Source organism: Arvicola amphibius, chromosome 14 (assembly GCF_903992535.2).
Source record: "Arvicola amphibius chromosome 14, mArvAmp1.2, whole genome shotgun sequence".
Lineage (NCBI taxonomy): Eukaryota > Metazoa > Chordata > Mammalia > Rodentia > Cricetidae > Arvicola > Arvicola amphibius.
The window spans coordinates 7,575,177-7,598,183 of NC_052060.1; the positions used below are offsets into that span (position 1 = coordinate 7,575,177).

General features: G+C 48.1%; 4 non-coding genes across 4 annotated transcripts; all 4 read left to right on the forward strand.

The window, feature by feature from the left end:
- Nucleotides 1-1,930: 1,930 nt before the first annotated feature.
- On the forward strand, nucleotides 1,931-2,002 carry Trnae-uuc. The gene has a single exon. It is a non-coding gene; the product is annotated as a tRNA-Glu (tRNA).
- A 4,773-nt stretch (nucleotides 2,003-6,775) lies between these two features.
- On the forward strand, nucleotides 6,776-6,847 carry Trnae-cuc. Its single transcript has one exon. It is a non-coding gene; the product is annotated as a tRNA-Glu (tRNA).
- A 13,984-nt stretch (nucleotides 6,848-20,831) lies between these two features.
- Trnae-cuc lies at nucleotides 20,832-20,903 on the forward strand. The gene has a single exon. It is a non-coding gene; the product is annotated as a tRNA-Glu (tRNA).
- Nucleotides 20,904-22,358: 1,455 nt separating this feature from the next.
- Trnah-gug lies at nucleotides 22,359-22,430 on the forward strand. The gene has a single exon. It is a non-coding gene; the product is annotated as a tRNA-His (tRNA).
- Nucleotides 22,431-23,007: the final 577 nt, after the last annotated feature.

The window sequence follows — 23,007 nt, forward strand, 5'->3', positions numbered from 1 at the left end:
ATATTTTTATAGTCTACTTCTGTGACATTCCCCCACCCCCACCGCTTATTTTCCTGACAAATTCCCCATTTGGAAAACCCCCTACCCCTGAACTATATATAAAAAGAAACAAACAAAAAACAAAACAAAACAACAACAAAACCCTCATCTTCCCTATGTCCAGGGCTGATCTTTTGAACCCCGTCTTAGGGAGACAGAGCCCGTTTACACAAATAAAAAAGCTTGCTTCAGTTTGGCTATTTGGGTCCGTGGTTTTTCTCCAAGTGTCTATAATATACACTGCCCAAATCCCCAAAGTGTAATTGGATATTATTCATAAGCCAGAGCAGTGGGAATCCCTGTGGACCACGGGCTAGAGCTCTTCAGGCCGCGGATGCGAGGGAGAGAACCGGATCTGAGGTTCTCACTGCTGGAAGCGCTCATCCCTGGAAAAGCTCCAGGACGCCCGCGGGCGCAGTTCTCACCTGGTCCCGCTCCGCCGAGGAACCCAAACTGGTCCACTGTCAAAGGCGGCCGCCATTATCCTGGGTTCGGACGTCGGGACCCGGCGGCTCCTCTAAGTGGTGCAAGCGTGGTCAAACGTGCGGCCACTTCGTTAGGGAACGGGAAACATTCGTGACAGTCGGGACCTCAGGCCAGAGCGGGAGTCCCTAGGTACGGTCTTGGTAGGAGAAGGAAGGGCGGTCCCTCCTGGGTGGGTTCCTCCGGTGCCGGCACAAGGTCCATCAGGGCCCCAGTCTCCTGGTCTGGAAAGATTGTCAGGCACCTGGCGCACGCTTCAGCTGGAGAGCACTTGCTCTATCGAACCTGGACACGAAGTGGCAGGAGCTTTGCGGGCAGAGTTGTGTTGTACCCAGAGTTGCACTGGGTACAACACAAGACATTTCTGGCGACAAATCTACCAGGGACCACGTCGGCTTGTTCTTCTGACCCCTCCCTTAGCAGTTTCCATACATGTCGCTATCCCACTAGACACAGTCGCTCAGAAAACGACTTTCTGGGACGTGGTGGGACACGCCTTTATCACGACCCTTGGGAGGCAGAGGAAGGCGGAACAGGGTGAGCTGGAAGTCCAACCTGGTGTAAAGGGGCGTTCTAGACCAGTCAGGGTTACGAAGTGAGATCTGCCTCCAAAACAGAAAAGAACAATTTTCTAAAAGAGACCGAAAAGATAGAAGAGGCAGGAAGACGAGTGGAAAGGAATGTTAAGATTAATGAACACTGCGACGCCTAAAGCCAATTGTTCTCCGATGGGATCCATCTGGCTTACCTCTGTAAGACGAGGACCAGGGCTCAGCAGCAGAAGCCGTCCCCGCAGCCTTAGATCCAGAAATCCAACCTCTTTCACCTCCGCCTAAATGTCTCCAGGCTGACAAGCTTCCGGGGTCTGAAAACCAAGGGGGGTCTTCCTCCTGAAGTCGCCTGGATCTCTCCCCGAGATCTCACAGCTGCGGGGCAGGCTGCCTGGAGCCTCACAGAAACCAACACGGTGAGAGGAACGAGCCCACTCTGATCCTGGAGTACTTCGGTGCCTGTCCGCTGTGTGATGGAGGGGACAGGGAAGGACATGGAGCCCCTCCCTGCGTGAGCGTCCCGTGAGCCGGTTCCCACGACAGGAACCAGGAGGACTCCGCTCACCACGCTTACCCGACAGCTTCCCCACCAGGACGCCGAAGTTCAGAGGAAGAGATGTGCCATTCAGGTTCACTTGGTGCGAAGGCTGGTGTGGAGTGGATTCCATATGCGCTCCCTGTCTGTTGGTTTTAGAGATAGACCTGTACCCAGTACCCAGGCAGTAAATGGGAGAGACAATGATGATGGCTAGGGACGGGAGGAGCGGGCGCAATGCCTGGCCCGCCAGCCTAAGAAAACGAGTAAGGTTTCCGCTTCCGAGTTTCCTCAAGGGGGTCAAGCAAAGGAGTCACACAAGTCCCTGGTGGTCTAGTGGTTAGGATTTGGCGCTTTCACCGCCGCGGCCCGGGTTCGATTCCCGGTCAGGGAATCTATTTTAAGCAACTTCTCTGTGGTCTTTTTCACCCTTCAAGCTATGCTCAGGATTACAATAGTCTTGTGGATCTTTACTGACTTTCAAATAAAGGGGTTGAGAGGGGGAAATGGGGGGATATTATTCCCAGCTTTTCATTTTCGAACAGGAGGAAAAAGAAACCTCAGAAACAACAAAAGTTGTGAGAACAGTGACTCTTTAATTCCCATAAACTCCCAACTCAGCATTTTTGGAGTCTTTGGAGTCTTCTCCATTTTACAGATTTGCCCAAGGCATTGGATAGTAATTCCCACCATCAAGATCTCTGGGTTGGGCTACCGTGGCCCCTTTCCTTTTCCAGTGTTGTTTCCTCTAAGACCACGGGAAGGCTGTGTCCTCCTAGAGAAGCCCCTTCGTGTCCTTCAGAACCCGGCACCCACTTAGTCCAGACTCTAGGATAAGGCTGGACTGACCTCTATCCTATTGTGATTTCTAGATTTCCTAATTTTATAGGACTTATTGGTAGCATTTTATCTTAGCTTACAGAAGTCCTAGTTTTATTTCCAGTTCAAAGTCCCAATGCTGAATTTGCTAAATTTACAATACCAACTTTACCTGTCAAAGGAACAAATGAACTGTGTGTATGTCAGTGTAGAGAACATGTGCTTGGTATGTGTAAAGTCCTATTTTGAACACTCAACATCCCTGCTCCCTGAAAAAGCTAAACAAATAGGTGAATGCTTTAGTTTTGTTGATGCCAAAACACATCTCTTACCTCAAAGGCCTGCGGCGATTAAGGGCGTGAGTTCCGTTAATAAATACAGAGAAGAGGAGGGGAGGGAAGAGGGAGGAGAAGGGGAGGAGATGGAAAATTTTAAATATAAAAAAATAAACCATATAAAAAAACAGAGAAATCAGAATGGCACAGAATAATGGGAAAGAGTGAGACAGCAGGACCTTCCCTCTGGGGAGCCTTATTGAGGGGAACAGACCTATATAGTAAGACTTATAAATGGTTGTTTAGTGTCTGCTCCCCAGAAGAAGACCTTTTCCCAACTCAGGCATTAGGATAAGGGTCTCCTTTCCCTTGGGGACTTGAGGAAAGTTCCTGTTTATTAAAGTGAGCATTCTTTAACCCTGGCTAGAACTTTTGGCACTTCATTAACACGTGACTGGTGCCTATTGTCAAGGTCAAGGCTAGGTTCCTCAAACCCTGATTTCAAGCCACACCCCAGCTCATGGTCTCACAGTTAATCCTAAAGGCAACTACACAGTATAAAAGGTGTAGTCTTTCCCCCCCCCCCCCCAAATTAGACGCTGCTGGCAGCCATCCTGATTCACCCTCAGATCCTGTCGCCTCCTGGACTCCACATTTGTCTTTGGGACCTGAACACCATTCCCCTACCCCCTCAACCCCACCTCCACCACCTGTCAGAGCCCCACTTCTCTACAACAAACAACAGCTGAGAAAAATCCAGGGCCACGCTGTCTAATTCGTCCCTACTGGGTGCTGTAAGGGGATTGGAAAGATCCAGCTTCTGAAAACTCCCTTCCTAGTGTAGAGGTTGGATCAGTTGGATGAGGCATCTGCCCCTCTCAGATCTGAAGACACACTGGGAGCCTGCACACTGGGAGAATGAAGAGCTCCCTGATGAGATGGGAAAACTCTGACCCAGCCCTGCTTAAGCCTTTCAGACTCAAGCCTATGCTTCCGGTCATTTGTCATATTGATTTAAAGCTGGGTCTCATTGAGGGAAGGCACGCCAGGAACTGAAGCTGTGGAAGACCATCGCTTTCTGTTCTTCCCAGGGTTTGTCGGCCTGCTGGCTTCTCATTCATTCTTTCCTCTTTATTTTTACTTACTTACTGGAGACAGGGGTCTCACTATGTAGTCCCAGCTGTCCCGGAACTCACTGCTCCCAGATTCACCTTCCTCTGCCTTCGGAGTGCTAGGAAGAAACGTGAGTTGGCACCAAGCCCATCTGAGGCATTTTCTTGATTTAAAGATTTTATTGATTTGCAGATGTTCATATGGAAAACATGCTTGTTTTTGAAACATAAAGACAGCTGGAGCTTTTCCCACCGTTCTCTTGTGTGAACCCATCTGGTGGTCAGACAGTTCATTTCTTTGATCCCAAGCCCTTCCTGGACTCAGGACCTGTGGCGGCGGGATCTTGGCACATTCACACGTTGGAAAAATACGCATCAAAGCAACAGCCCTACAACCACTCACCCCTGCAACAAGTACCTGCCTATAAGCGAGGGGTTGCCTTGAAAACACAAACACTCCGACAAAAAGCTATGATGCTCATTTACGTGGATTTTAAGAGTAAGAAAAGTTAGTCCTGGGCAGAGAAATCAGAATGGTGACTGTGATGAGGATTGGGATTCGGATGACAAGAAAGGACTTAGACTTTCTAGGCTGTTGGAAATCAGTGATCTGAAGTAGAAGACGATAGTTTGTCTTGTCACAATTCGTAAGGCTAAACTCTAGATATCTGTGCCCTGCAATCTGTATGAATTATACTCCAATCACACACTGTGAGGAAAAAATAGTTGGGAAGTGTATTGGCGTTTACTTTTAGTGTATTGGTAAGATTATTTAAAATATCTCCATTGAGTGAGAACTCCGTCTCACTTCTAACTTAGAGGTCGAATATGGCTCGAGATAACAAAACGGAAACAAAACTTAAAAAATGTTTCTGGCCGCATCATGGCATTAAAGCGCTTTGCAGCAAGACTGACAGAGAGGCATCCCCTCCACCCAAATTCTCTTGCCTGGGCCTTGGGTGTACCAAGCAGTTTCCTTTCCTTCTTCTGCCTCAGAATCCTAGGCAAGGCTGCGCTGTAGTCGGCGGCAAATGGTGCAGTAACTGTATATTGGAAGCAAAGAAAACCACAGTCTCTCCGAAAAAGCCCATTTCCACGTCTCGGATTCGAACAACAGTTAGTGTACTGGCAAATTACTAAGAGCTACGCAATAGCTCGCGGACCCGGGCATCTAGGCAAGCATGAACTGCAGTTCTTGAGTCTTCTTCGCGTGTGAGTGTAATGATCGTCGGCTTAGTTTAAAAATTTAGACAGGTAAAGTGCTCCCTCGCTCTTTCCCCTGGAAGCTCTTCTGCCCTCCTCTCGCTACCTTTGGGCGCCCACAGAAACCCATTCGCAAAGCCTTGCCAGCCAACGAAGTCATCAATCTGGCCTGGGGTTTGGACTCCACCAGCTCCTGCTGTGTTCTATCCTAGTGCTGCGTTTTTCCTACCCTCTCTTCTTCCCCTCCTTCCCTTTTCCTTCGCTCCCTCCTCCTGCCCTTCTTCTCTGATCAACCTTTCCCACCATCGCTTGCCGTCCAGGCCGAGAGCGGTGCCAAGGCTCCAGTCCACAGCCCCTGCCTCCCCAGAGCAGGCTCTCCCGTGTAAGCACTCTGGATCTGCGAAGGACTAGACCCTAAAACGCACGTGGTTTCCTTCGAGAAGTCCTGTCGGGGCCGCGGTCGCGCCCTGGTCGGCGTGGAGACCCCTGCAGCTAGGTGACTTTGGGGTGGAGTCGCGATCCCCTCGCCTGGGAAGAGTCCAGGGGGAGCCCGGGACTCATACACTTTGGAAGACTAAATAGTTATCTCTGGATCCTTGTTTAGTTTCTTCCTGGCTGTTATCCTATCATGAGTTCGTGTTGAACCGCGGAGCAATATTTTTGTTTGCCACCCTGTAACCCCGGCTGGCGGAGAACTTACTATCTGATCTAATTGAGGACCAGAGAGCCGTTTTCTGGCTTGTTCGATGACATTAAAGGCATGCGCCACCACGCCCCATCATTTCTTCTTCATTCTCTTAAAAGTAGTTCTATGAAAGAGACGGAAGGGAGACAGAAAAGCGGAAAGGAAATTGAAAGGAAATTCGAAGGAACGCAAACCGGAGATGCGGTCACAAGATCTTGTTTTTGTTTGTTTGTTTTGTTTGTTTGTTTTGTTTTGTTTTATGGGTTTTTTTTTTAATCTGAAAGAAAGAGATCCGGAAATGAGTCAGGTGGGGAGAGTATGCATAGGCGAAGGTGAACGAGGTAACAGCCCTGCGGTCACATATAGTCGTTCTGCACCGTAGCTTCCCACTCACTATCCGGGGAATCCACGTGGCTCAACGCTGTAAGACAGACCAAGGTTCAGCAGTCAGAGCCGTCCCAGCATTCTTAGATCCAGAAAACCACCTTTCGCCCCTCTGCCTAAATCCCTCCAGGCTACAGGCGTCCGGAGTCTGAAAACCAAGGGGGCCTTACTCCTGAAGTCCATTCGCCTGGATCCCACCCTGAGATCTCACAGCTGCGGGGCAGGCTGCCTGGAGCCTCAGAGAAACCAACACGGTGAGAGGAACGAGCCGAGTCTGACCCTGGAGTACTTCGGTGCCTGTCCGCTGTGTGATCGAAGGGACTGGGAAGGACAAGGAGCCACTCCCTGCGTGAGCGTTCCGTGAGCCGGTTCCCACGACAGGAACCAGGAGGACTCCGCTCACCACGCTTACCCGACAGCTTCCCCACCAGGACGCCGAAGGTCACAAGAAGAGATGTGCCATTCAGGTTCACTTGGTGCGAAGGCTGGTGTGGAGTGGATTCCATATGCGCTCCCTGTCTGTTAGTTTTAGAGATAGAGCTGTACCCAGTACCCAGGCAGTAAATGGGAGAGACAATGATGATGGCAAGGGACGGGAAGAGCTGGCGCAATGCCTGGTGCCAGCCTTAGAAAGTAAGGTTTCCTCTTCGGACTTTCCTCAAGGGGACCAACTTAGCCTGTCATCCATATCCCTGGTGGTCTAGTGGTTAGGATTCGGCGCTCTCACCGCCGCGGCCCGGGTTCGATTCCCGGTCAGGGAATATCCTTTTAGCAGCCAGCCTCTTAATCCATGGTTTCTCCACCAGTCTTTAAACAGCATTTTGGGGACCCAAAATCGCCAGTCTTGGCCTCAGAAAAACCCAGAAGTGTTGTCTTTGCTGAGTTTCAAATATTAAGAGGTTGTGACAGGGGAAAATGGGATGTTAATTCCAATTTTTCTTTTTCAAACAAGAGGAAAATAAAACCTCTGAAACAACAAAAGTTGCGAGAACAGTGACTCCTTAATTCCCATAAACTCCCAACTCAGCATCTTTAGAGTCTTTGGAGTCTTCTCCATTTTACAGATTTGCCCCGAGGCATGGCAGAGTAATTCCCACCACAAAGATCTCTGGGTCGGGCTACAGTGGCCCCTTTCCTTTGCCAGTGTCGTTTCAAAGTCAGTGTCCTTTACTCTAAGACCTCGGATGGCTGTGTCCTCCCAGAGAAGCCCCTCCTGTCCCTCAGAACCCAGCAACACTTGGTCCACACTCTAGGATAACGCTGGCCCGAGCTCTATCCTTTTGTGATTTGTAGATTTTGTAGAACTTATTGGTGACATTTTATCTTTGCTTACAGAAGTCCTAGCTTTACCTTTATTTCCAGTTCAAAGTCCTAATTATGCTGAATTTGCTAAATTACGATACCAACTTTACCTGTTAAAAGAACAAATGAGCTGTGTGTATGTCAGTGTAGAACATGTGCTTGGTATGTGTAAGGTCCTATTTTGAACACTCAACATCCCTGCTCCCTGAAAAAGCTAAACAAATAGGTGAATGCTTTAGTTTTGATAATGCCAAAACACATTTCTTACCTCAAAGGCGTGCAGCGATTAAGGGCGTGAGTTCCGTTAATAAATACAGAGAAATCAGAATGGTACAGAATAATGGGAAAGAGTGAGACAGCAGGACCTTCCATTTAGGGAGCGTTATTGAGGGGAACAGACCTATAAAGTAAGACATAAATGGTTGTTTAGTGTCTGCTCCCCAGAAGAAGACCTTTTCCCAACTCAGGCATTAGGATAAGGGTCTCCTTTACCTTGGGGGCTTGAGGAAAGTTCCTGTTTATTAAAGTGAGCATTCTTTAACCCTGGCTAGAACTTTTGGCACTTCATTAACACGTGACTGGTGCCTACTGTCAAGGTCAAGGCTAGGTTCCTCAAACCCTGATTTCAAGCCACACCCCAGCTCATGGTCTCACAGTTAATCCTAAAGGCAACTACACAGTATAAAAGGTGTAGTCTTTCCCCTCCCCCCCCCCCAAATTAGACGCTGCTGGCAGCCATCCTGATTCACCCTCAGATCCTGTCGCCTCCTGGACTCCACATTTGTCTTTGGGACCTGAACACCATTCCCCTACCCCCTCAACCCCACCTCCACCACCTGTCAGAGCCCCACTTCTCTACAACAAACAACAGCTGAGAAAAATCCAGGGCCACGCTGTCTTGTCAGGGACCATTTTCCTAAGGATAGATTTGTCAGGGACCATTTTCCTAAGGATAGATTTGTCAGGGAACATCGTCCTGACAGGGATAGCAGAGGTCATTGTCCTAAGGATGTTTACAGAGAACCCACCCCTCATCCCACTATCTTGAGAGCTATCCGTTAACGGAACCCACCCCTTACTCCAATGTTAATGAATCACATGCTTCGGCTTACTCCAGGTGCTGGCTGATGACCTTCAGTTACCCCAGCAGAGTTCCTGCCTGCCCCTACCTCCACCCCATTCAAGGGTATATAAGCTGTAACTTTCACCCCAATAAACGGAGACCTTGACAATAGAATCTTGCTTGGTCTCCTTCCTCTTTTACAGCTCATGTCTTGCAGGTTAGCGCCCCTTCAGAGGACCCTGAATAGCTGACCCTGCCGGCGGGGTTACAGTGGCGCCTGAACAGGGACCCTGAAGTACGGCCAACTAATCGGACGACGAGGCGCAGTCCCGGGACGAAGGAAAATAAGGTCCTGACCAGCTGTGATACTCGGACAGGTCTGCAGGACGGAGGTAGGCGCAGGTTCGTTGTCGTCTATAGGACATGGGACAATCGCTTTCAAAGGAAGAGAAATTCATATGGGAATTTCAACAGTCACTTAGGGAAAGAGGAGTAAGAGTTAAAAAGAGAGATTTAGCTGAATTCTTTTGTTTTATAGATGAAAAATGCCCTTGGTTAGTTTTAACAGGCCCAGAGATACATCCCAAAATTTGGGACAAGGTGGGCAAAGATCTTAGTAAGATGATTAAAGGAGGTGATTCTGTGCCAGAAATTGTTTTTAGTTACTGGTCCCTGATCAGGGACGTCATAAATAGTCCAGAAAAAGGAGGGGATGGTTCCCATCTCCTAACGATAGTCACTGAATTCTTAGAGGCATCCCGCCCGTCATCTTGTAAAAATGAAGAGGGTGGGTGTTCTTCCCCCTGTCCTTCGGTTGTTATTAGTATCCCGAGGACCCCTCCCCAGGACCTATTAAATCTATAACAGCTCCCCAAAAAGAGACCGTGCCCGCTGAAGATGAGATCCAAAAGCCGCCTAAAAGCATTTATCCATCGCTGGTCGCTTTTAAAAATGAAATCAAACCCGGCCTGCAGGACTCGGATCGCTGGATTCAAAGTCCAGAGGAGCCTTTGGATTCAGGGTCCGAAAATGAGTTAGAGGTAGAAGCGGCTAGTTATGAGAAAGGAAGGTATGGTAGAGGGGATAAAGCCCCCCGCGTCTTTCTTAGTCATCCAAAAAGGACTCCGCGGCCACCGCCTTATGTTCTGACTGCCCCCGATAGCATGCCTTTGCCCACTCCCTTGATTCAGGAATTACTTAATACAAAAGCTGCCCTTAAGGCGCAAATAGGAGGTCTCAAACAAGTGCTTGCATTACAACATGAGCTCTCAGACCTTTCTGTTCAGATTCAGGATTTACAGTTTACTATGGGAAAGGGCACGACTTTAGACAAACGGGCAAACTCTAAACTTAATCGTAAAATGGCTTATCCAGTCCTGACCCGGTCACGAGCCAGGCAAGTGGAAGAGGCTGCTGAGTCTCAGCCTGATACCACAGAAACCCCCCCAGGGCTAGAGCCAAGGCAAGAGGGCAATTATGAGCAAGATCAGATGGCCTCTGATTCGGAGGAAGAGCCTGAACAAAATGAATATGAAACTTTCCGGCCCATATATAAAAAATTAAAAATTAAACATATTAAAGATCTTCACTCTGCTGTTAAAAATTATGGGATGAATGCACCTTTTACTTTTTCTATATTGGAGGGATTGGCAGGAGAAGGATTTATGCTGCCCATAGAATGGAGCAGGGTGGTCTAGTCAGTATTGAATAGAGGACAATACCTGACTTGGAAGTCTGAGTTTCTCGATAGGGCTGAAGCCCTTGCAAACGAAAATAGAAGGAACCCATTAAGTCAGACTGCCTCCTGGACAGTTGATAAAATTGCTGGTAAAGGCAAGTTTGCAGATGAAGACAAGCAAAAAGGACTGTCCACTGGGATACTTTCCCAGATGGCACAGGCTGCTTTGGCAGCTTGGAGGGCAGTTCCCTCCACTGGCGCCACTACCACCCCGCTCACTAAAATCATCCAGGGACCTCAGGAACCATATGCTCAGTTTATGGGTCGGCTCCAAGAAACAGCAGAAAGAATCTTGGGGCCAGAGGAAATGGAAGGGACCTTGGTCAAACAGCTGGCCTTTGAGAATGCCAATACTGCATGTAAAGCTGCATTAAGGGGAAAAATGAGGAACATTGATGTTTCTGGTATGATTAAGGTGTGCAATGAGGTAGACAATTTTGGTCACCAGCTATCAAAGTCAATCAGCCTGGCCATCGGCGCAGTATTTCAGGGACAAAGGGGACACTCTCGCCCCGGAGGGAAGACATGTTTCACCTGTGGTCAACTGGGACACTTTGCGAGAGAATGCCCCTCTCAATCAATAGTTGAGAATAACCAAAATTGTCCTGAGGATAGAGGGGGTGGCCCTCCCGGACCCTGCCCCCGATGTAGGCGGGGCAAACATTGGGCAAGGTATTGCAAATCCAAGACTGATAATATGGGCAACTCCCTAACCCCTGTCTCAGCTACTGCGGTTCAGGGAAACGGGAGAGGGGCCCCGATCGGGGGCCCTTACTCACCAATTCTGTACCAGCCAGCTCATGCAAGGGGAACGACCCAACGTCAAAACCCCTTTACAGGGCCACCCCAGGGAGCGCAGGATTGGACTTGTGCCCCTCCTCCACCCGGATTATAACCCCTGAGGATGGGACCACGATTGTAGAGACTAGGCTGTATGGCCCTCCTCCTCCTGGCATGTTCTATCTTATTATAGGGCGAGCTTCATGCTCCCTAAAGGGGCTTTCTGTTACTCCCTCTGTGGTTGATGCTGATTATGAAGGAGAAATTAAATTGCTTGCCACTGCTACTGAAGGCCCCTTAACTCTTAGAGCTGGACATCGCATAGCACAAGCCCTGCCATTACCTATGATGGGACAATTCCCCTGCCAAGGAAACAAACGTGGTGCCTCGAGCCCCGGCTCTTCTGACATATATTGGGTACAACAGCTTTCTGATACCCGACCTATGATGACTTTATGGCTAGATAATAAACAATTCCAGGGTCTTTTAGACACAGGTGCGGATGCCACTGTACTATCATCCAGGTACTGGCCTAAAGCATGGCCTGTAGATTCCACTGCCACCCACTTACAAGGTATAGGACAAACCCAGAATACTTTAAAAAGTTCTAAGTTATTAACCTGGAAAGACAAAGAGGGTAATTCAGGCACCATTCAGCCTTTTATAGTCCCAGGCCTCCCAGTTAACCTCTGGGGAAGGGACATCTTAAAACAAATGGGAGTTATTATGCTTAGTCCTAATGAAATTGTCACTAAACAGATGCTTAAAATGGGATTCCTCCCTGGTAAAGGATTAGGAAAGAAAGAACAAGGATTTACAGACCCTATTGCTACTGGCCAACACCAAGGTAGGTTAGGCTTAGGCGTGGACCTTTTTTCCTAAGGGCCACTGATCCTCCTGCACTCCAGGCTGATAAGATATCTTGGAGGTCTAATGACCCAGTCTGGATAGACCAGTGGTCCATGCCTCAGGAAAAGGTTCAGGCTGCCCTGCAGTTGGTGCAGGAACAATTAGAGCAGGGACATCTTGAGCCCTCCACATCCCCATGGAACACCCCTATATTTGTCATTAAAAAGAAAAATGGGGACTGGAGACTGTTACAGGACTTAAGGGAAGTTAATAAGACCATGCTACCCATGGGAGCTTTACAGCCTGGCCTGCCATCACCAGTTGCTATTCCCAAAGATTTTCACAAGATTGTTATTGACATAAAAAACTGCTTTTTTTCTATACCCCTTCACCCGGCAGATTGTAAGCGATTTGCGTTTTCCATCCCAATTACTAATCATGTTGGCCCAAACCCTCGGTTTCAGTGGCGAGTCTTACCACAGGGCATGGCCAACTCGCCCACCCTATGCCAGCGTTTTGTGGCACAATCTGTGGATCCCATAAGGTTACTTTACCCCTCTGCGTACCTCATCCACTACATGGATGACTTGTTAATAGCTGCAGACAAGGCTGATATGGCACAAAAAATAGCTCAGGATTTAGTCTTGGCTTTACAATATAGGGGCTTTATTATATCCCCAGAAAAAACTCAGACTTGCTATCCCTTTTTGTTTTTGGGGTTTCAATTGGAACCAACCTTAATTCGCACCTCAAAAATCCATATAAGAAAAACGAGTTTACGTTGCCTGAATGATTTTCAGAAACTTTTAGGTGATATTAATTGGTTACGCCCTTATTTGCGACTCACAACAGGAGATTTAAAACCTTTATTTAATATATTACAAGGAGATCCTGACCCTAGTTCCCCTAGGAGCCTTACATTAGAGGCAGAAGCCGCACTTATAAGGGTAGAAGAAGCTATCTCCCAGCAAGGCTCAGGATATTTTGATCCTGAAAAAATCCTTTATCTATTGACATTTGCCACTGATTATATGCCATCAGGGCTCCTGTGGCAAGAGGAGCAGCCGCTTCTTTGGATACATGCGCCTGCTACCTCATCCAAGGTTTTACCCTCCTATCCTTTTTTAGTGAATCAGGTTCTGTTCTCAGGTATCAAGACTGCGGTTCGATACTTTGGCCGTGACCCAGATGTTATTGTTACCCCATATTCGGGAGATCAGATAGCCTGGCTACAACAAAGACATGATGAATGGGCTGTGCTACTTGCTGGGTTTCGGGGAAAGTTTGATACCCACATGCCAGGAAACAGGCTTATCCAATTTCTTAATATTACACCTTTTACATTTTTAAAGAATACACGCTTGCAGCCCATTCCAAATGCCTTACTTGTGTTTATAGATGGCTCAAAAAATGGGAAAGCTTCATATGTTATTAATGATAAGGCCTACTCTATTGATATCCCATACAGATCTGCCCAGATGGTAGAATTATATGCAGCTTTAACCATATTCCAATTGATCCGCCACCAAGAATTTAATTTGTTCTCTGATAGCCAATATGTTGTGAGGGCTATTCAGGTTCTAGAAATGGTTCCTACCATTCAGCCTTCAACACCTACGTTTCAATTGTTCTCCAAAATTCAAAGATTAATTAGAGACCGTTCATATTTGTTTTTTGTGGGCCATATTCGAGCACATTCTGGTTTGCCTGGACCTTTGACACGAGGAAATGAATTGGCGGACAAGAGCACTCGTTTAGTTGCCTCGGTCTCTGTACAGGATCCTGTACAGGAGGCTCAGGCTGCTCACTTACTCCATCATCTTAATGCCTCAACCTTGCGTCTTAGATTTGGTATAACTAGAGAACAAGCCAGACAAATTGTTAAAAATTGCAAGAATTGTGTGACCTTTTTACCTGAACCTCATCTGGGAGTCAACCCTCGGGGCCTGATCCCAGGGGAACTATGGCAAATGGATGTTACTCATGTCCCCTCCTTTGGTAAACTTAAATATGTTCATGTTACTATTGATACTTATAGTGGCTTCCTGTATGCATCTGCTCAGACGGGGGAAGCAACTAAACAGGTCATTGCTCACTTATTTCTTGCATTTTCTGCTATGGGACATCCCCAAATGCTTAAGACTGACAATGGACCTGGCTATACTAGCCAAAAAATTTAAACAGTTCTGTGCCCAGTTAAATATAAAACATCGTACTGGTATTCCCTACAATCCACAAGGCCAGGGCATTGTTGAACGTGCCAATCAGACTCTTAAGCATACCATCTCTAAGTTAATGACACAAGAGACTCTTTACCCCATAAAAGGCAATGCCAAGACAATATTGGCTCATGCTCTCTTTGTGCTCAATTTTCTAACTTTGGACAATCAAGGGCAGTCTGCTGCGGACAGATTGTGGCACCCTTCTACCCAATCTACTTATGCACAAGCCCTATGGAAGGACCCCCTGTTGGGAGTCTGGGCTGGCCCTGACCCTGTGCTTATTTGGGGAAAAGGCCATGCATGTATTTATGATACCAAGGCTCAAAATGCCAGGTGGCTCCCTGAGCGTTTGATAAAATTGTATAATCCAACCAGGGAAAGTAAACCCTGAGAAAATTTCCTCTTGCTGGCAGAAATCTTGAAACCACCTTGTCTATGGCTCCTTCTAATTTGGACCCACCATATCGGAGTGACGACACCCCTGTATCAACTTTTCAATTTTACCTGGCAGGTCATAAATGAAGCAGGTGACACTGCTAACTCCTCTTCCACCGTAGCCGCAACTCCTGATTGGGGCCCTCTAGAGGTAGATCTCTGCAAACTGGCTCTGGGAGGCCATACAGATTGGGGAGTGGCCGATAAGTTTCTCCCTTTAACTCAGGCTCCAGAAGACCACGGAGCCTGGCTGTGCCAACAAACTTAGTAGGACCTCCCTTGCCCTTACACCAATATATGTTTGCCCTGGGGCCTCCCACAGAAATCGCTCCCTGGCCTCCAAATGTGGATATAGCTCTGATTATTTCTGTGCCTCATGGGGCTGTGAAACTACTGGGGATACATATTGGAATCCCTCTTCTTCCTGGGATTATATTCAAGTAAAGAGAAAAGATCCAGCCCAAAAACTATCTGCTCAATGTGTATCTGACAGCCAATCTAGGGGCTGGTGTAACCCCTTGGTAATTTCCTTTACAGAAGCAGGAAAAAAATTTGACTGGGCCAGCTCTAGAGGGGTAGAATGGGGGCTCCGTCTCTATAAGGCCGGAAGGGATTTTGGGGTGACTTTTAAAATAAAGTTACTAAGAACGGTCCCCCAATCCTCCGTTACCGCAGTAGGCCCCAATAAGGCATTACATTCTCTGGCTAGTGGGCAACCTAGTCGTCCATCTCACAAACAACCCCCAACCAATGGTTCCTCTGTAACAGCCCCTCCTTTTCAACCCACCTTACCCCAAGGACTTCCCTCTTCTGCTGATCTTATTCTATCTATGGTCAATGCTTCTATAACTGCTTTACATGCCATTAATAATTCCCTATATGAGGAATGCTGGGTTTGCTTTTCACCAAAGCCCCCCTTTTATGAAGGTGTGGCTGCCTTTGGCTCCCCCCATCTAACTAATGATACAAAGCATTTAAGGTGGCATCCTGTCGACGGTGAAGGTATTACGATAGGCCAGGTCTCTGGCATAGGACTATGCCTTAGGGGACCAGCTTTACGCTTTCCCCAACCATTGCAGTATACCTGCAATCAGACATTTATTGTTAATATCTCTTTTTCTTATATTTCTGCACCTGAAGAATTTTATTTTGCTTGTGCCTTGGGCCTCACCACTTATATAATTACCAATAACTTTTTGATCAATAGAGATTATTGTGTGCTTGTGCGGCTGGTGCCTCGTCTGACGATACATGAGTCAGAGGATCTCCTCCACTTTTGGGAACAGGGCACTACTATGCCCCGAAACAAGAGAGAACCTATTACAGCCATCACTTTAGCTATTATTTTGGGATTAGGAGCCACAGGTGCAGGAACAGGGATAGCCTCTCTTATCACCTCCCAACAGCAATATGCCCAACTCAGTTTGGCGGTGGACAGAGACATCCAGGAATTACAAAAGGGCCTGGAGAACCTAAAGGACTCATTAGTCTCTCTGTCAGAGGTGGTTCTGCAGAATAGACGAGGCCTTGATCTTGTTTTTCTTAAAGAAGGGGGACTTTGTGTCGCCCTTAAAGAAGAATGTTGCTTTTATTCAGATAAAACAGGCCTAGTACAGGATAGCATACAAAAGGTAAAAAACAGTTTAGAAGAAAGAAAAAGAAACAGAGAAAAACAGGAATCTTGGTATCAAAACTGGTTTTCTACCTCCCCCTGGCTATCCACACTCTTGCCCAGTTTGTTGGGCCCTCTTTTGGGACTATTATTGCTTTTATCCTTTGGCCCATGGGCCTTTTCAAAACTAACCCGCTTTATTAAGACCCAGGTTGACGAAATAACAAAAGATTCCGTTGCTGTTCATTATCATCGCCTAAATACTCGTGGCTCCACGGAGGACCTCAGAACTTCGGAGACAGAACGACCTGCAGCTGCTCTTCAATTTTCTACCCTTGTTACAGACCCCAAACCCGTTAGACCTTGGAATCCCTGGAAAAAAATTTTTGGCAAGCAGCACTCATAATCTTATATTGGAGTAGGCACTTAGGAAGGAGTTTATACCATAGGTCAGACTAAAAGGTGAATACTGGGTTTGGAAGGTGCCCTTTCTTCTTGTCCAGAGATGGAGTCATTGGTGTCCAAATTACATCTTTTATACCTTTTGTTTTAGAAGCTCCTCGCAGTCTTTTCATTAATATCCACGCAGAGGCCCAATGACGGGAATATTGTGGAGCCCTCCCCTGAACAGCACATCATACAGAGGCCGTACAGGCCGGCTCAACATGGCATGATGTCAGGGGATGAGGATTGCCCTCCACATAGCCTAAGACAGGGACCCTGCAGTCAACGGGCATCTGATGGCGGGACCGCTCCCAACCTAAGACAGGGCCCTGGGAACCCTATGACGGGTAATGGGGAGAAAAACCTGGTCCCCACTCGACCTAAGACAAGAGCCCTCATCACAGGCCATCATTAAGGGCCAAACAATAATTAATACTACCCATAAGACACCCCTCTATTCCCAGGAGAGGATAGGAGACTCCACTCGAGAGAAGGGTCCTCCTTGCCCCAGTCCCTTCTCCTATAGGTCTGACTATGTGGTTAGATTCTGACCAGTGCTCTCCACTTATTAGCTGCCTTCCTTAATAAAAGGAAGGGGGATTTGTCAGGGACCATTTTCCTAAGGATAGATTTGTCAGGGACCATTTTCCTAAGGATAGATTTGTCAGGGAACATCGTCCTGACAGGGATAGCAGAGGTCATTGTCCTAAGGATGTTTACAGAGAACCCACCCCTCATCCCACTATCTTGAGAGCTATCCGTTAACGGAACCCACCCCTTACTCCAATGTTAATGAATCACATGCTTCGGCTTACTCCAGGTGCTGGCTGATGACCTTCAGTTACCCCAGCAGAGTTCCTGCCTGCCCCTACCTCCACCCCATTCAAGGGTATATAAGCTGTAACTTTCACCCCAATAAACGGAGACCTTGACAATAGAATCTTGCTTGGTCTCCTTCCTCTTTTACAGCTCATGTCTTGCAGGTTAGCGCCCCTTCAGAGGACCCTGAATAGCTGACCCTGCCGGCGGGGTTACTGTCTAATTCGTCCCTACTGGGTGCTGTAAGGGGATTGGAAAGATCCAGCTTCTGAAAACTCCCTTCCTAGTGTAGAGGTTGGATCAGTTGGATGAGGCATCTGCCCCTCTCAGATCTGAAGACACACTGGGAGCCTGCACACTGGGAGAATGAAGAGCTCCCTGATGAGATGGGAAAACTCTGACCCAGCCCTGCTTAAGCCTTTCAGACTCAAGCCTATGCTTCCGGTCATTTGTCATATTGATTTAAAGCTGGGTCTCATTGAGGGAAGCCACGCCAGGAACTGAAGCTGTGGAAGACCATCGCTTTCTGTTCTTCCCAGGGTTTGTCGGCCTGCTGGCTTCTCATTCATTCTTTCCTCTTTATTTTTACTTACTTACTGGAGACAGGGGTCTCACTATGTAGTCCCAGCTGTCCCGGAACTCACTGCTCCCAGATTCACCTTCCTCTGCCTTCGGAGTGCTAGGAAGAAACGTGAGTTGGCACCAAGCCCATCTGAGGCATTTTCTTGATTTAAAGATTTTATTGATTTACAGATGTTCATATGGAAAACATGCTTGTTTTTGAAACATAAAGACAGCTGGAGCTTTTCCCACCGTTCTCTTGTGTGAACCCATCTGGTGGTCAGACAGTTCATTTCTTTGATCCCAAGCCCTTCCTGGACTCAGAACCTGTGGCGGCGGGATCTTGGCACATTCACACGTTGGAAAAATACTCATCAAAGCAACAGCCCTACAACCACTCACCCCTGCAACAAGTACCTGCCTATAAGCGAGGGGTTGCCTTGAAAACACAAACACTCCGACAAAAAGCTATGATGCTCATTTACGTGGATTTTAAGAGTAAAAAAAGTTAATCCTGGGCAGAGAAATCAGAATGGTGACTGTGATGAGGATTGGGATTCGGATGACAAGAAAGGACTTAGACTTTCTAGGCTGTTGGAAATCAGTGATCTGAAGTAGAAGACGATAGTTTGTCTTGTCACAATTCGTAAGGCTAAACTCTAGATATCTGTGCCCTGCAATCTGTATGAATTATACTCCAATCACACACTGTGAGGAAAAAATAGTTGGGAAGTGTATTGGCGTTTACTTTTAGTGTATTGGTAAGATTATTTAAAATATCTCCATTGAGTGAGAACTCCGTCTCACTTCTAACTTAGAGGTCGAATATGGCTCGAGATAACAAAACGGAAACAAAACTTAAAAAATGTTTCTGGCCGCATCATGGCATTAAAGCGCTTTGCAGCAAGACTGACAGAGAGGCATCCCCTCCACCCAAATTCTCTTGCCTGGGCCTTGGGTGTACCAAGCAGTTTCCTTTCCTTCTTCTGCCTCAGAATCCTAGGCAAGGCTGCGCTGTAGTCGGCGGCAAATGGTGCAGTAACTGTATATTGGAAGCAAAGAAAACCACAGTCTCTCCGAAAAAGCCCATTTCCACGTCTCGGATTCGAACAACAGTTAGTGTACTGGCAAATTACTAAGAGCTACGCAATAGCTCGCGGACCCGGGCATCTAGGCAAGCATGAACTGCAGTTCTTGAGTCTTCTTCGCGTGTGAGTGTAATGATCGTCGGCTTAGTTTAAAAATTTAGACAGGTAAAGTGCTCCCTCGCTCTTTCCCCTGGAAGCTCTTCTGCCCTCCTCTCGCTACCTTTGGGCGCCCACAGAAACCCATTCGCAAAGCCTTGCCAGCCAACGAAGTCATCAATCTGGCCTGGGGTTTGGACTCCACCAGCTCCTGCTGTGTTCTATCCTAGTGCTGCGTTTTTCCTACCCTCTCTTCTTCCCCTCCTTCCCTTTTCCTTCGCTCCCTCCTCCTGCCCTTCTTCTCTGATCAACCTTTCCCACCATCGCTTGCCGTCCAGGCCGAGAGCGGTGCCAAGGCTCCAGTCCACAGCCCCTGCCTCCCCAGAGCAGGCTCTCCCGTGTAAGCACTCTGGATCTGCGAAGGACTAGACCCTAAAACGCACGTGGTTTCCTTCGAGAAGTCCTGTCGGGGCCGCGGTCGCGCCCTGGTCGGCGTGGAGACCCCTGCAGCTAGGTGACTTTGGGGTGGAGTCGCGATCCCCTCGCCTGGGAAGAGTCCAGGGGGAGCCCGGGACTCATACACTTTGGAAGACTAAATAGTTATCTCTGGATCCTTGTTTAGTTTCTTCCTGGCTGTTATCCTATCATGAGTTCGTGTTGAACCGCGGAGCAATATTTTTGTTTGCCACCCTGTAACCCCGGCTGGCGGAGAACTTACTATCTGATCTAATTGAGGACCAGAGAGCCGTTTTCTGGCTTGTTCGATGACATTAAAGGCATGCGCCACCACGCCCCATCATTTCTTCTTCATTCTCTTAAAAGTAGTTCTATGAAAGAGACGGAAGGGAGACAGAAAAGCGGAAAGGAAATTGAAAGGAAATTCGAAGGAACGCAAACCGGAGATGCGGTCACAAGATCTTGTTTTTATTTTTATTTTTTTCTGAAAGAAAGAGACCGGGAAATGAGTCAGGTGGGGAGAGTATGCATAGGCGAAGATGAAGGAGGTAAGAGACCTGCGGTCACATACAGGCGTTCTGCACCGTAGCTTCCCACTCACTATCTGGGGAATCCACGTGGCTCACCGTCGTAAGACAGACCAAGGTTCAGCAGCCGGAGCCATTCCCGCAGCCTTAGATCCAGAATCCCACCTCTTTCCTCTCCGCCTAAATCCTTCCAGGCTAACAGGCGTCTGGGGTCTGAAAACCAAGGGGGTCTTTCTCCTGAAGTCCATTCGCCTGGATCTCTCCCCGAGATCTCACAGCTGCGGGGCAGGCTGCCTGGAGCCGCAGAAAAACCAACACGGTGAGAGGAACGAGCCCACTCTGACCCTGGAGTACTTCGGTGCCTGTCCGCCGTGTGATCGAAGGGACTGGGAAGGACAAGGAGCCCCTCCCTGCGTGAGCGTCCCGTGAGCCGGTTCCCACAACATGAACCAGGAGGACTCCGCTCACCACGCTTACCCGACAGCTTTCCCACCAGGACGCCGAAGGTCAGAGGAAGATATGTGCTATTCAGGTTCACTTGGTGCGAAGGCTGGAGTGGAGTGGATTCCATATTCGCTCCCTGTCTGTTGATTTCAGAGGCCGACCTGTACCCAGTACCCAGGCAGTAAATGGGAGAGACAATGATGATGCCAGGGACGGGAGAAGCGGGGTCAATGCCTGGCACCAGCCTTAGAAAGTAAGGTTTCCTCTTCCGACTTTCCTCAAGGGGACCAACTTAGCCTGCCACCTATATCCCTGGTGGTCTAGTGGTCAGGATTCGGCGCTCTCACCGCCGCGGCCCGGGTTCGATTCCCGGTCAGGGAACATCCTTTTAGCAGCCATGGTTTCTCCTCCACTCTTTAAACAACATTTTGGGGACACAAAATCCCTGGTCTTGGCCTCAGAAAACCCCAGAAATGTCTTTTCTTAGTTTTAAATAAAGGGGTCGAGAGTGGGGAAAATGGGAAAATATTAGTTACAATTTTTCATTTTGAAACAAGAGGAAAACGAAACCTCTGAAACAACAAAAGTTTCGAGAACACTGACTCTTTACTTCACATAAACTCCAAGAACTCAGCATCTTTGGAGTCTTTGGAGTCTTCTCCATTTTACAGATTTGACCCGAGGCATGGGAGAGTAATTCCCACCATAAAGATCTCTGGGTTGGGCTTCCGTGGCTCCTTTCCTTTTCCAGTGTCGTTTCCTCTAAGACCACGGGAAGGCTGTGTCCTTCTAGAGAAGCCCCTCGTGTCCCTCAGAACCCGGCACCCACTTGGTTATACTCTTGGAGAAGCTTCAGGTAGATTGTTTGGATTCCTCTGGACAGGACAGGCCCGCTTTTTCAGTGAGCCTATTTTAGTCACGGTTTCTGTTTCTCTGATAAAACAGGATGACCCAAGCAGTTTGAGGAGGGAAGGGTTTGTTTGGCTTACACTTCCACATCGTGGTCCTTCCGTTGAAGGACGCCGGTGCAGGATCTCCTCAGAACAGGAACCTGGAGTCAGGAGCTGAAACAGAGGCTATGGAGGGGAGCTGCTTACTGGCTTGCTCCTTGTGGCTTGCTCTGTGTGCTTTCTTATAGAACCCAGGACCTCCAGCCCGGGGGTGGCACGACTCACAATAGTCTGAGCTCTTCCCCATCAATCAGGAACCAAGAAAATGCCCTATAGGCTACAGCCCTATCCTCTGGAAGCATTTCCTTAATTGAGGTTCCTTCCTCTCAGATGACTGCAGCATGTGCCATTGACACAAAACTCTCTAGCACAGAGGCTCTGAAGATAATTATAATTAGTTTGCCATCCTAATGGCTTCACTCCCCCCACACTCACCCTGGTCTTTTTGGTGGCTGCTGCTTCCGTCTCCTCCTATTCCTCCCCCCTCCTTTCTCTTTCCTGACAGTACCCCAGACTCTGGCTCTCTGGGCCTGAGGATTACCTTCAGCTCTTGCCTTTTACCTGCACTGAGTATGGGGTCAACCGGAACTCTACATTGATTTTACCGTTAGCATCTGCCCTCACCAGGCAACTAAGGCACAGACAGACGGGTGCACTCGGTGCCGCTCCCAATGCAGGTGGAGAAGTCACTTCTGTTTAGGACAGTGAAGCCTTGGAAACCAGCAGAGACCGATCGGGCAGGATCCCAAAGGGGCGGACAGCTCGCCCCTACCCAGCGCTCTGCGAAAACAAACACAGAGAGCAGGGCAGAACCGGGCTGAATGGGACAGAGGCTTGGTCAACTGCACCAGCGCCAACAGGCTGATCATCGCTGGGCGCGTGGCACGCCGTGATCGTATAGTGGTTAGTACTCTGCGTTGTGGCCGCAGCAACCTCGGTTCGAATCCGAGTCACGGCACTATCGTCCTTCTGCCCAGCGATATTTTGCTACTACCTCACCTGTGCGACTCTGAGATTACTGCGTTTGTGCAGCTCACAACAGCCTGTATCCAGAAATGCCCCGGGGTCTTCCCAATTAAACGGAACGAAATTGAACGCCTTCCAACAGAGCTGTGTCTGCGTTCTATTATATTGCTGCCTTGATTTTGACAAACGTAATTCGCACCCAGATCAGGTTACTTTTAGTTACTTTACTACAGCAAGTTAGTGACTACTGACCTATTCATGACCGACTTCCCTCCCTTCCCTCTTCCTCTCTCCACCCTCCTTAATACAGGGTCTCACTATTTAGCCCTGATGGACTTGCAAGTAGTTCAGGCTGGACTCAGACTCACGGAGATCCACATGCTTCTGCCTCCCAAATGGTGGGACTAAAAGCCTGTGCCACCATGCCTAACCTAAGTCTTATTTCTTGATAGTAGCATGAATATACGGACCATTCTCCTTGATTCTCAAAAAATGTCATGTTACTTTCACGTGTTTGAAGTCCATTTGTGTTGGTGTACTTATCACGCCTTCATTTGATATCCTTTCTG